Here is a 12,609-nt window from a genome sequence, read left to right as displayed (position 1 = left end):
TCCCCGCTGGTCTAGTGGCTAGCGCCTGCGCCTTTGGTGTAAGGCAGTCATTTCGAGAGGGCAGGCGGGTAGTTTTTCCCCACCCCCTGAGTTTGAGTAACACATCCTTTTTAAGAATTGTACTACTAATAGGAAACATGAAACTTATGTCGGTGGACATAACGCTACTACTCTGGTGCACATGGCCTCGGGTTCGATTCCCAGTGGGAGAGCACAAATATTCAATTTCAGAATCATTTAGTTCCATTAATCTTCCGTCTCCTTTAGCCTAGAGGGCTTAATCATTGGAAGTTAAACTAAAAAGAAAACTCACTTCATTTTCTTTTACCGAGATTATGAAATATGCCCATCGATTTCGATTTTAATTCAATGTAGTTGTCAGGTATGCAACAGACTGCAATGCAAAATCGCTAATTACAGCACAATCTCTTTTCCATTACGCGATTTTGCTTCTAAGAATATTAAACTAGTGGTGCCATACAGTGTAATAGAAGCTAGATTTTTTTTTAATTTGAGATTTTCATTATTTTAATATTGAAAACTTTAATCATCAACCAATACAAGTTATTTTAAACTCTTTAGGAAAACTAACGCCATGTTCCATGAAAATCTATTGTTTTATTCTATTATGAAAGTTACCCTAAAACATGATTGACGATTTAGTGTTGGAGATGGATTGATCTCTAAATGATATTAACTTCTTATCCCTTATTCATATCAACTGTAACCAACATATATTATTGGAAATGTCAATTTGTGTGGCATGTTTCATATAAATAAAATCATTTCAAAAGGTCTTTCTAAAATGGGTAGAATTCATTCCTTATTTTCCTGACTGATTCAACAACTATGTAAACTATAGATCACATTTTGAATGCATGAAAGAAAACTGTAATATGTCATGAAAATCTGACGTTTTCTAGAGTAAGTTGTTAGTAAGTTTTCTTTCTCAAACATGAAGTGTATTTACCCCTTTGCCTCTTACTAATTTTAACCCCTAACAGTTAAAAAGATAAACATTAAGCCTGAAAAAATACAGTACATAACAATGTTTCATAAGAGGGGAGAAAATTTTACGAAATTGGACATTATATATATATATATATATATATATATATATATATATATATATATATATATATATATATACAGTGGCGTATTTAGGGGAGCTTCCGGGCTTTAGTCCCCCCCCCCCCGAAATCTTACTTACTACAGTAAAGAATATGAAATATCTTGCAGAATTTTCATATTTTCAGGCAAAGCCCCCCGAAACAAAATCGCAAATACGACACTATATATATATATTAGGTGTTCTAAAAATGGGGCCACGGACGACAAAGCACTATTCTTCAGGTCAAAATAAATAAAAAATGTAGATAATTATATTCTATATCCTTTGGGCCCTCGTCTGGAGACGCGAATTGCATAGAGTAGATCTTCCAGTCCTTCAAATAGTTATATCGATTCTTTCCAAAACGTTAAACGTTGACACTTACACTACTTATTAGCGTAACAGTCGTTGTATATGCTTGATGAATTCGACAGTAATGCCTTTGGTTCAAATTTAATCTGCGAGGCTGCCATATAATGAAACTTTTAATGGCCTATAGTGACTGAAGGAGGCTCGAGAGAGGGCTATATACTATTACATAGCATTTTCGCTTTATTGACCTGAAGAGTAGCGTTCTGTTGTCCGTGGGCGTCATTTTTAGAATACCCGATGAATATATATTTATTGCGATATTTTGTGTAGATAGAGACAATGACAGTCCGGAAATCTAACCCTTCACCTATTTTATTTTATAAAAATACAAAAAAGTCTTTGTGTCTATGAAACTTAATGAAATCTTCCTTATGAGCAAAGGTGATGGAAATAATGTTTCATACGGGAACCCTTTCGCTCATGGCAGCCACTGGGGTGTCTTGTAGCGACTTGGGGTCTCGTGGGCTCGGTGGTAGAGCGTTCACCTCTGGTGCTTGGGGTCTCGGGTTCAAACCCTGCTCCCGCCAAGTGAACTTTGTGGTGGACAAACACCGTGTGCGTGGGTTTTCTCGGGGTTCTCCCGTTTCCTCCCACATTCTTCATTCCACCATTTCATTCATCTCTCATCATCACCGTCTCCTTTAGCCTAACTGGCATACCCGTGGGACGTAAAACTCAACAATTTCTTGTAGCGAATTCAGGTTACGGTCCTAGGTGACCTCCTCAAATCATGACAGCCTCATGAGGTGTTGTTTGTGTTGAGGAATCCCTTCACTTCAAGGCAGCCTTCAGGGATTTTAGGATACGTAGAGCCCCTTCGTCCAGTGCGACCTCCAGAACTGTTACAGGTAGGCGATCAGTGGTCAACTGATACCTGCGTATTCTTTGGTTGCTCTTTTATAGGCCCTCTTCTGGTGGCTCGTCCTCTTTCGGTTCCCATCGTATTAATCTTCGTGTCTCCCTGTTCAGTATATAATCCGCTTGTTTGTAAACGTTGGCACCTGTCGTCCATAAACATGTGCTCATGTTGTGATGTGGGGATTCTTACACCCCCACACTGGAAAAAAATAATTTACAAGATTATTTATGAAAGAACACATTTGTAATGAACTGGAGTGAAGTTTCACAAAGATACTGATACACTTGAAAATTACATTATACTGTAAACGCTCTTAAAGTTACTTTAAAACACTATGAAATCACTAAAAACACTTGTTTTGACATATATACAATAAAAATTGTAATAACACTATATTTCTGTTCTGGTTGAGCAGGATCAAATTGTCATTATCATTTCCCGCGGGCAGAAAGCACTATAACTGTATTTAATAAATGTACACCAGTTCACTAATTGTGGGTAATTATTGGTCGAGATTTTTGCTCACTAAGATCGGTGTCAATTTTAATGTCACATTCGGTATTACCAATGCATATATCGCTTAATGGAAACAAAAATGCATAGCACAGTAGAATGTAATAGCAGGTGATCCATATACGTAAGATAAACAGCAACACTAATATCAGTATCACGCATGAGTATCAATATTGCATCACTACGCGTACAACATAACAGTAATAGTAACATTTTTGTTTTTGTGTTACTACTGCGTACACACATTTTCGTTTCCACCAACCATCTCATTATTGTTCCCATTATGCAATATATATGCAACGCACTGCGCAGTACTGTCTCGCAGGCTGCCTATAGAATGGAGTTCGCATTCTTTCTGCGTGTTTTTCCATCTTCGTGCATTGAGATGAATCTGCGTCTCTTTCGCATACGGGCGACGTATGCACCCAAAGCAAAAACACGTACGAATATTTTATGTTTTCGTTTCTTCTTTCTTCCTGCTCCTTACCACCATCTTCGCTCATTTCCGTAGCACATTGTGACAATGTTGTACACGTGATTGGTCCATTTTCGGATGTTCTGCTTTCTTCGCATAGGTGTGATCTACCTCATTGTCTTGCGTCAAGTATTTCGTACATTTAACCTTTTCCGATCTCTCTTCTCGTTCTTGCTATATTCCACGTAATCTCATTTTGACCCCATTTTTATGTCCCTATTTGACCCTTTCAATGTGCTTGTTGGCTGATATAAAAAAATACGTGTCGCTTCTTTTTCGATGCTCTCTATATGTGTGCAATCTAATCACAATCGGCGTGTTACACCGGGGTACCCTGTCTTGAAGAGTTGAAAAAGGAACCTAGTTTACTTTTACTATAATTTTGCCATCACTTCGGAAACTAAACACTGCTATTCATATGTTAATAAAAACTTTTCTCCGTGTACAAGTCACTTTCCTCACATTCCCCTTTCTTCTGACACACTCTGTATATTCGCGATCAGAGTGCGAAAGTATAACAGTCGAAGGTGGCAGGAGGGATAGAAGTGTAATTTTCTTTTAAAAATTTAAAAATAATCTTCGTACTGGAATATTTTGACACTGAGAGTTCACGTATTTGAACATCCTTAGTTATTAAATTATGTAAGGTTAAGGATAGCGTTAACCATTAGTTCACCCATTAATTACATATAAAACACTATAAATTACTGTAATTAATTTACAAACTTCTGACAATAGTGTCACTTCATTAACTCCCTTCCATTTAGTTATTAGTGACTCAATTATGTTTCAAAAAATATTAAGTGGGAATTCCCTGAAACCTCGAGGGTTTCGCACCCTGATCGCTATTTCGAAACTATGGAATCATTTATTTTTCCTACAACAACAATACGAGGGGCGGTGTATCGTTATAATTTTGACGTTAATGTAACTTCTCAATTGTAGGGCTCGTAGTTTTGAGATTGTATCACATTGAAATTGTTTGAATACTTGAGGTTAGGAACGCAAATTGCCCCCTTAACAGACAGTTTGAATTACAAAACCTGAAAACAGGAAGATTAATAAATAATATTACAATGCTACGAATTTAACCTAAACAGAAAAATAAACAGTATTAGCTTTTATGCAGACTGCAAGCAGAAGTAGACGATAAAGTATATTCTAGTTCCTTCGTTGAGCGGATCTTTCATCTGAATTATGAGTTGCAACATTTCAGAGTTGCAACGGACTGCATACAACTAACTTCTTCAAATTTAATATAAATTCTGTACCTTCCCGCCAAAGTTAATTTGGTATATTATGAAGTTTCTGCTCGAACATGCACGTGTATTGTAATCGAATAGAATTCTTGAATGATATTCTCGTAGTGGCATTAGTTAAGAATGAAAATAATCAGTGTCATTTCGTGAGACTTTCGAATATTTACTAACCATGAATATTAGGGTGGTTTAGAGCAATCACTATCTGTTGTAGTGTAGTTTGTTAGGATTCTGCTAGTTTGTAATTCCGTTGAAGGTAGTAAAAAAGTAATGGTGTGTATGAGATAGCTTAGTTATTGGTGAAACGAAATCTCGAGGATCATGAATAAATACCGTAATAATACGAATATGTTCATTATTGACTGTGTAAATGTTCGTCTGAGATTCGAAAGTATCTAGCGGATTTGTCATGCGTAGACCACGAGTTTTATCCGGATTATTGTGTTGTCAGTAAGTCCGTTTAAACATAATGTATTGTCATGTATCGGAATTCCAGAAGACTAGTGCCAGCTTTAATACTATTAAAGTGGACTTAGCGGATTAAAGAGTATAAAGATAGTAATATAAGAATAGTTAAAATATTAATAAATTGGTCAACATTTATTATGTCATAAAAATTCTTCAGTAATTGTAGGACCTCAGTTACATATACGATTTCTAAACTTCTGCAGTATATCAAGTTGTAAATTGTTAGAAAAATTTCTTCTATATTTCATTTTCAAGATCATTCCAATTGTATTTAAGGGGAGCACGATGGCTTAGTAGTAGAACGCTTACCTCTGGTGCGTGAGGTCTCTGATTGGATCCCTGGCCAAGTAAGTTTGTGGTGGACAACATCATGACCGTGGGTTTTCTCGGGATATCCTCCCACATTCACAGTCCATCAATTATTCCATCATCATTCATTTGCCTTAATCATTCATCTCTCTTAGCCTAAAATGCATAATTGTGGGACGTTAAACTGAAAGAAAGATTTCCAATTACTATAAATTAAATTCTGTAATATTAGGATATTAAAAAGTCCAAAGTTGAGACACATGCTAATCCACAGATCTCATTGAGCTGAACAAAATGATATAGGTGTGTGTGTGTGTGTGTGTGTGTGTGTGTGTGTGTGTAAATCTTCATGAGTAGTTTTCGAGAAAAATCTACTTTTTGAGATCTAAAAATTGGTGCTGCATGGTAACCACCCTACCTATTAAGATGAACCTTACATTGAATTATACCCTCATCAACTTTACATGACGACACTAGCAAGACAACACTACTATTGAGTTGATTTTGAGTTTAACGTCCCTTGCAGCAGCGAGGCTATATCAGACGGGACCTACTGATTAACGTGGAATCCGAACCACATGAGTTCCCGCCGGAAATCGAACCCGGGTCTCCCACGACAGAGGCGCGTACGCTAACCACTTAGCTCCAAGACAACACTACACTGTATGATTAATGAGATAGAGCCGAAAATTATGTTCTGGTCTAGAATTTTAATTTTTGATTAACTATAATATTGTGCAAAGGTAAGAGGTGAATCGATAAATTACATCGAGTCAGGCCGGTAGTCATCCTGAAAACGTACGGGGTGGGGGCGGTCGGACTTAGCGGGGGACCGATCCAACCATATTATAGCTCATCACCATTTTATAGCTCATTTGCAATCCTACTGTGCAAATTTTATGGGCTAGGAAAAATTTAGGGAGGCGGACCCCCTAGACTCCCCCGTGGATACAGGTCTGCATCGAATTAAGCAAAATAATATCATCCTGGAGGATATATTCGCGTGCGTCGTTTTAGAGAAAGTTGAATTTCTACAACGTTAAAAATCGTTCATTGCCAACAGTGATAGAGAGCCTTTATTCCGCTGAAGTATATGGTGTATTTGCTTACGTACTAGATGTTAAAATACATAGTGTTAATTAGCACGTTGTTTCTGTTCTTGTTTCTATTCTGCTAATAGTGGCGCAATTCTATTTGTAACATCAACATTGGGTGAAATTAGATCGTATAAGATTATGAACGCCCGCTTGAACCATTTCATCTTTCTATAATACAAAGATTATAAGCTACCGGCTAAGTAAATTGACAATAGTTTTCTTTTATGAGGACCACATAAATAAATTATGGGTACGCGAGCAGTTAATTGAAGGGTATGTGTGTAGGTTAATGGTAACAATCATTTAAAAAACGAGTGAGTTGAGAACAGAAAAACAATAACACATGTGAGCTGTACCTTACAGTTTAGCTCACATAAGCGTTATCACTCTCAACTCGTTTTTTTTTAAAATGAGGTTACCATTGTTCTCGCTCCTTATGCCGTTCAATTGTAAACAATAGTAATGACTTATACAATTCAAAGATGGAAAGGGGGAAACGTTCAAAGATGTGAAATATACCAACCGAAAGATGTGATTGAGTCTGAACCAAGTAATATGGATTAGTATGAAACTTCATGCGTAGTTTTCGAGAAAAACTAATTTTTATAATCCTAAAATTGATTCTATATGATAACTACACTTCACTTATTATGAAACTGATACTGGTTCTAACCACTAATGAAACCTTTCATGATGGTGATAGTAAAACGCCAGTATACAGTATGATTAATGAGAAAATATCCCAAAATTATGATTAAAAATTAAACTTCTTTTTAATTTTTGTTTAAGTACGATATTGTCCAAAGAGAAAACACATACCCATCGATATATCATATCAATGTTTATAAAATTCCATACTTGAGCTAAAGTCCCATCCATGGTATTCGACAAAATGGACAAAAAAGAATTTTATGGCACTAAAAGGTATGTCGTTCATTCCCAATAAAACTGATATTTTTTTAAATTTAACTGAACAGATTCTTTATTTATGCAATGTGTATGTAAATAAAAATTAAGTTTGGTAGCAAATTGTATATTATATACAGAAGAATCCCGATAATCCGAACACGTTTAATCCGAACATCCAGTTAATCCGAACAGGTCCGCGAGAAAAATTTTATTTTATTTTATTTTATTTTATTTATTTACAGTAGAGTTCCGGTAATTTGAACACGGTTAATTCCCGGCGGGAGCTCATGTGGTTCGGATTCCACGTTAATCAGTAGGTCTACGTCTCATATAGCCTCGCTGCTGAACGGGACGTTAAACTCAAAATCAACTCAACTCAACAACCGAACACGTTTAATCCGAACATTCAGTTAATCCGAAGAGGTCCGGGAGGAAAATTTTATTTTATTTTATTTTATTTTATTTACAGTATAGTCATGGTAATCCGAACACTATTAATCCGAACATCTAGTTAATCCGAACAGGTCCGAGAGGAACATTTTATTTTATTTTATTTACTTTTTGCGAAAATACTCAGTTTTAAGAAATTAATAACTAAAAGTATGAAAATGGGTGCATATTTTCGTAGAGGACAAAGTAAACTTTCGTTAAATACAGTTTTTTCTTTAATACCTGTATTTAGACCTTAAGGCACATCACGACAATTCCACAAAGTTTGAAATAGAATACAGTACTTACTGTATAATATTGACACTTATAGATTTAGTATGAGCGAAATACATACTATACGCTATGTATTACAACACAATACCCGTTCACACGCTTCAAACCGCGATCTTACTGTTATTCCGGCTAATCCGAACACAGTTTTTTCATAATTAGTTCGGATTAGCGGGAATTCACTATATATATATATATATATATATATATATATATATATATATATATATATATATATATATATATATATATATATATATATAATTTTCTTTTGACCGGTGACACATATGGCACGTTCAGTGTACAAGGGAATCAAGTCCACTCTGAATCGTTTTGAACATATTTGATCTTTAAGATATCTATCTTAAATTACATTCAGAGTTTAAAAGCTTCATGTCTAGGTGTTGCAAATAGCTCTTATAATGTAAAAGAACTGTGTAAACGTTTCCATGTATTTAAGCATACTGTAGAAATTCTATAACTCTTTTTCTCATAATTGACAGTTGGGCTTGATTCTCCTATGTTCTAAATACTCCTCACACTACTTGGAATTTACATACGGGAACGGTATAGAACTACTGCACGGTACTACTGCACTATAGAAACGGTATAGAACTGTTTCTACTATGCATGTATTTGTAATATTTTCTTCTGGTCCTTTCTTCTTAATTTCTTGCTCACCTACTCTCTATTTTTTTATCTTCCTCTGTCTCTGAGTCACTTTTGTTTCTCAACTTGAGAAAGAAGAGAAAAGGCCATTACTAATTTGCATGTTCTTGTGTCGTTTCATGATGGTACACGGTATAAAAACGACTTATTCTTGTTCTCAGAAGTTGATTCATGAAATAAATTCACTTGTAACGAAATGAAGAATGTTCTGAAACTTGAAAATAGACATTCTACGAAGGCAGCTAAATCATGATAATACAGGCATTTCTGTACACAGCACATTTTTTGTCACTTTCCTTCCTTCTTAACTATGTTGTAATAGAAGAGAACTGATTAAAAGTTTCCTATCAGCACTAAGAGCTGCATACATAATAAAATTAGAAATTTCGCATCCATAATTCATGCTATTTATATTAAATGTGTTGTTGAAACGATGTTTCAAGGTGCTAGCTTCTGTATCTTTATTCTAATGTAAGATAATTTCACACAAAATAGAAAATTTTGTCCTAGTTACTTTTCGTTTTCCAATGTAGAATCATCTACTCATATTTTATGTGAGAAGAACACTACTCCCTTAAATGGTACTGATATAGTCAAATCACTACATAATTTAAATACCTTAATGATCTCATCACGGTTAATGAATGTATTAGATATTGCACCATCATTCAATTTGTACTCGTCAGTCTCATATCCACTTTTTATCTCCTTCAAAAGTATTAAACAAATTAAGACTAGGCTCACAGTTCTGATTTATTGTGTTACTAATTAAGAATACTTTATAGCATATAGCTAATACGAGATGTGGACTTACCGTTATACGTGGAATCCATCTTAATAGGTTCAAATTTCAAGGTTCTTCCACAAGCCCGGAACCTCGTTCACCAAAGGCGCGCGCGCGCTAGCCACTAGACAAGCAGGGAAGCCATTAGAGAATACTTTAGCAAATAATCGATGATCTTATGACGTTATAATAGATTTCAACACTATTTTTTGTCTATTGGAAATACGTATTGATAAAAACTAATGATTTCACGAAATAGAATTTGTGAGAACTGGAAAATTACATAACAAAGCGATATTTGCAGATACTTGAGAAATGTATATACAGACCAACTTGCCAATACACTTTGATTTTTTTAACAACTCCGTAGGAAAACTAGTTGTTTCGTAAAAGGGTATTCTACTAGCAGATTGAAGGTCGTCACACTACATCACAATATAATGGTGTGTGTTTCATGACGACCGCTATCTTGGAATCACTGCGACCTACCATCGCCTCCATCTCGGTATTCTTAAATGGGTTTCTACCAGAGTATAATGGAGTTCTCTGTACGGTTGCACAAGATAGCAAATGCCTATGTTTGGTAGATCGCTGAAGACAAAACAACATTTTCAGTACCTGGTAGTATACTGTGATAAATTGTAACTTGGATGGTAATTTCGTTGGAGAAAGAATTTCGGTTATATAGAGGAACGCTGAAGCAGCAATAGAGAAAATTTTATATTGGAAGTTTAAAGAATTTGGAGTTTAAAGAGAGATTACAAAAGAATATTATTTAGTATATGAAATAGATTTAAAGTTCTTCAGGAAGCTGTATTAGCTCAATAGTAGAGTGTTCTTCTCTAGTGTGTGGGGCCTCTGGTTCGATCCCAGCTCGCGACAAATGAACTTTATGGTGGATAACGTCGTATGCGTGGGTTTATTCGGGGTTCTCCGTTCCTCTTCCACTTTCGACATTCAACTATTATCATCGTCTCCCTTACTCTCGGAGGATAATCGTGGGGCAATAACTAAAAAAAAAGTTTTGTAGGTCAGTTATGACGAAAGTGAACGAGACAAAAAAAAGTAACCCTCGTATTAACCAAGTGAGAGAAAATATGTTTGCTACTGTGGAATAAAAAGCAAATGAAAGCATAGAGTATGTCAGCGTGAATAAGCATAAACCCCGGTTGGAATGTAAAGACGTAAGCGATTTTAATTCTTTAAGAATCCAAGTATATTGTAAACATGAGAAATTTTGAAAGTAGTAAAATAGAAGCTACTCGCAATATCAGGCACACAAATAAAGAATAGCAAAGATTGTGGAAATCGAAGAAATTAGATAAAACAAAAATAATGGATTTTTGAAGGCGTATAAAGGCATAGAAGCATACATAGACATAAAGGCATATATTTATATAAAAGCATAATGAAACTCACAAAAACGTTATCATCTAGATTGAAGGTAGCTCAAGATGGAAACAGTAATGCCCCTGTGATTCCGAAAGCGTATTAGATATATGAATGACCTATTAAATATAAGAAGTGCATAAAGTTCACACCTCAATACCTTGGTTAACTAAGAGTCCTTTCTAGAGATTGCATTTACGTCACCTATTAAAAATTTAAACAACAAATTTCCGAGATCTCTTGTCACTATTTAAACAAATCCACACAGAGAATCTGCTTAATATCATTCACAGAGGAAATTACATACGAGTGGAAACAACAGTAATTTTGCCGGTCTTTTTAAAAATGGTGAACAGACTGCTATAATTATCCAAAAACATAATATATACAACAGACATAATAATATATATAACAAAGACAAAGATTCATATATAACAAAGACATACAGACACATAACAAAGACATAAAGACAAAGACATAATTGAAACTCTTGTCTAACAGCTATACCACGCTTAACTTCGTAATTGGTATGGATTCAGATGTAATAGGACAACTTTACACCATCTGAGTATTAACAAAAAAAAAATAATTAATTAATTAAAATAAATAAACAAATAAACAAATAAATGAATACACGATTAATAAACTTTGAAAGAGCCTTTGATTCGGTTAAAAGAAAGATGGTATATAATATCTTATGAGACTTCGTAAGTTCAAAAAATGAAATAAAATCTCTAACCCTTTAGTGGGCAGTGTTGCTCTCAATTCTATTGCTCTATCCGCACGAGTTATAACTTCAGTGATCATTTATTTGGCATTATTGCTTTCATACAATAATCATATACATGATTTGCGGTTCGTTTCTTTAGATACTTCTAATCTTCGTCTACAGTGGACAGTCAAATTTAGTATTGTAGAAGCTTTATCTCCTGCGTCCCGCGAAAGTTCTTTTTTATTTTTTTTTTATTTGTGGTTTCTTGCTCTGTAAGAAAATATTTCAACGAAACTGTTGGTAATTACTGAGAGTATTCTTATGAAATTTTACCATAATAGACCAATGCTGCTCAGTAGCTACACATAAGACCTATTTTATGGCAATGTTCCTTTCAAATAAACACCCTATATTTTGTAACCAAAGTACAAAAAAACTTTAAAAAATACGAAATTATGATTAGGAAGACATGGTTCAACCATAAAAGCAAAATAAATATTTTAATGGCAATACTATTAAAAAATGAAAATGAAATCTTTGAGTTTTACGTCCCATGCTTATGCCGGTGAGGCTAAAGGAGACGGTGATGAGAAATAAATGAAATGGTGAAATGAAGAAAGTGGGAGGAAACGGGAGAATCCCGAGAAAAAAACCCACACGTACAGTGTTTGTCTACCACAAAGCTCACGTGGCGCGAGCTTGGATCGGATCAATGACTCCATGCACGAGAGATGAACGCTCGATCACAGAACCATCGTGGCCTCTTCGGAAGTTCAACGAAGATTGTAAGTATGTGAAGACATCTCTTACTATAAAGGTAACCAAGAAAGTTCTGTCGCTTTTTTGTGGAGGTCTGTGTTCAAATGGCCCTCATACTGTGAGTTGAATGCGAATGGAGATAAGGCGAAGGTCAGTTGTTGATGTAAGTATGTCTAACATACTACCTGGTTGTGGGTGTTCAGT

At 35.1% G+C, this 12,609-nt stretch overlaps 1 protein-coding gene across 1 annotated transcript in view; it reads left to right on the top strand.

The window, feature by feature from the left end:
- Positions 1-12,609, top strand: part of jp (junctophilin) — a 506,547-nt gene that overhangs the window by 230,951 nt on the left and 262,987 nt on the right. The window lies entirely within an intron of this gene.

This window comes from Thermobia domestica, chromosome 2 (assembly GCF_964235325.1).
Source record: "Thermobia domestica chromosome 2, izTheDome1.hap1.1, whole genome shotgun sequence".
Lineage (NCBI taxonomy): Eukaryota > Metazoa > Arthropoda > Insecta > Zygentoma > Lepismatidae > Thermobia > Thermobia domestica.
This window is presented reverse-complemented; position numbering and strand designations above follow the sequence as displayed.